This window comes from Bactrocera oleae, unplaced genomic scaffold (genome assembly GCF_042242935.1).
Source record: "Bactrocera oleae isolate idBacOlea1 unplaced genomic scaffold, idBacOlea1 ctg00000009.1, whole genome shotgun sequence".
NCBI lineage: Eukaryota > Metazoa > Arthropoda > Insecta > Diptera > Tephritidae > Bactrocera > Bactrocera oleae.
Window position 1 is genome coordinate 2,501 of NW_027212752.1, and position 2,500 is coordinate 5,000.

Consider the following 2,500-nt stretch of genomic DNA (forward strand, 5'->3'; position numbering starts at 1 on the left):
TTTTTTAACTCCTTGTAATGCATTATGACAATATATATTATATTGTGAACTTCGCATACATTGTATTTGAACGCAATAAAAAAACCTTTAAACATATAGCTGTACTTATTATTTATATAGAAAATAATATTTAATTGTGATATTTATATAAAATATTATAAATGATAAGTTAACTTGTTCACATTAACGTGTGTAATACCTTTTTTTTATGGTATTTTCTATTTGTGATTAAAAACATGTTGAAAAATTTAAAAAAAGAAAACGCACAAATAGAGAAGAAAATAATATATAAAAGGTATTACTGTTTTTGTTGACCTAAGACATGCGCAGCTGCAAATGTTTGGGTTTAAAATTACAATTTATTGAAAGATGTTTTAAACTTATGTATTAAAAATTTATTATTGATTAATTATTAATACTTTCAATAAATTAAAATTCTTTGACTTTGAATTAAAAAAATACAAAAAAATTATCACTCTAAGCGGTGGATCACTCGGCTCATGGGTCGATGAAGAACGCAGCAAACTGTGCGTCATCGTGTGAACTGCAGGACACATGAACATCGACATTTTGAACGCATATTGCGGTCCATGCTGTTATGTACTTTAATTAATTTTAAAGTGCTGCTTGGACTACATATGGTTGAGGGTTGTAAGACTATGCTAAATTAGTTGCTTATTCTTTTAGTCAATTAATAGAATTTAAGCATATGGCATATTATTGGATTGTATTTTTCAATCCATAATATTAATAGCATAAAAAGAAATATAGAAAATATATTCTTGAATACCTCATATTTGAACGAAAATTTATGATAAATGAGAATCTTAGTATTCCCATAAAAGAAAAAATTTTCAACATTATTTAAATTATATTAAATAATACATAAGAGGAATGTCTAGCATAAAATAAATTTTTATTCTAGAATTAATTCACTCTATTGTATTGAGAAAAATTTATAATAAAAAAAAATATATGATATGTGGAGGAATAATGTTGTTAATTTTATTAATTATTATATTATGAATTTTAAAAAGGGATGAAAAGATTGAATAATATTGAGTAATCAAGATATAAAAATATATTTCTTTAAAATAGCAAATAGCAAAAAAATTAAATAAAAATAAACAAATCAATCTAAAATATATTTTATACAACCTCAACTCATATGGGACTACCCCCTGAATTTAAGCATATTAATGAGGGGAGGAAAAGAAACTAACAAGGATTTTCTTAGTAGCGGCGAGCGAAAAGAAAATAGTTCAGCACTAAGTCACTTTGTCTATATGGCAAATGTGAGATGCAGTGTATGGAATATCTTAATATCTAGTATGAGAAATTAACGATTTAAGTCCTTCTTAAATGAGGCCATTTACCCATAGAGGGTGCCAGGCCCGTATAACGTTAATGATTACTAGAAAGATATTTCCAAAGAGTCGTGTTGCTTGATAGTGCAGCACTAAGTGGGTGGTAAACTCCATCTAAAACTAAATATAACCATGAGACCGATAGTAAACAAGTACCGTGAGGGAAAGTTGAAAAGAACTCTGAATAGAGAGTTAAATAGTACGTGAAACTGCTTAGAGGTTAAGCCCGATGAACCTGAATATCCATTATGAAAAATTCATCATTATAACTGTAGTATTTAATTTTAAATATTATAGTAATAGTGTGCATTTTTTTCATATAAGGACATTGTAATCTATTAACATAATAAAATATTTATCAAAAGATCATTGGTTTTTAAGTTTATTCAAATTAATTTGCTTTTAGCTTATTAACATAGAATAATTACTGATGATTTGATAAAGTGTTGATAGATTTTATTATATATAATGCTAAAATTCTTTTGAATTTTACAATAATATTATTATCATTGATTTTAATATTAATTGTATGCATTTATATGATTAACAATGCGAAAGATTCAGGATACCTTCGGGACCCGTCTTGAAACACGGACCAAGGAGTCTAACATATGTGCAAGTCATTGGGTTATATTAAACCTAATGGCGAAATTAACTTAACTGTATTAATAATGGGATTAATTTTTAATGTATTACATTATTAATTCAATCCCGGGGCGTTCCATATAGTTATGTATAATGATAATTTATTATTATTTATACCTCTAACTGGAGCGTACCTTGAGCATATATGCTGTGACCCGAAAGATGGTGAACTATACTTGATCAGGTTGAAGTCAGGGGAAACCCTGATGGAAGACCGAAACAGTTCTGACGTGCAAATCGATTGTCAGAATTGAGTATAGGGGCGAAAGACCAATCGAACCATCTAGTAGCTGGTTCCCTCCGAAGTTTCCCTCAGGATAGCTGGTGCATTTAAAAATTATGTAAAATAATCTTATCTGGTAAAGCGAATGATTAGAGGCCTTAGGGTCGAAACGACCTTAACCTATTCTCAAACTTTAAATGGGTAAGAACCTCACCTTTCTTGATATGAAGGTTGAGGTTATGATATAATGTGCCCAGTGGGCCAC

The 2,500-nt window shown here is 28.7% G+C and overlaps 1 non-coding gene and 1 pseudogene across 1 annotated transcript; both read left to right on the forward strand.

Moving 5' to 3' along the window:
* The first annotated feature begins 473 nt into the window (after nt 1-473).
* LOC138858405 (5.8S ribosomal RNA) lies at nt 474-652 on the forward strand. Its single transcript, XR_011397540.1, has one exon. It is a non-coding gene; the product is annotated as a 5.8S ribosomal RNA (ribosomal RNA).
* Nucleotides 653-1,154: 502 nt separating this feature from the next.
* Nucleotides 1,155-2,500, forward strand: part of LOC138858446 (large subunit ribosomal RNA) — a 4,453-nt pseudogene continuing 3,107 nt past the window's right edge.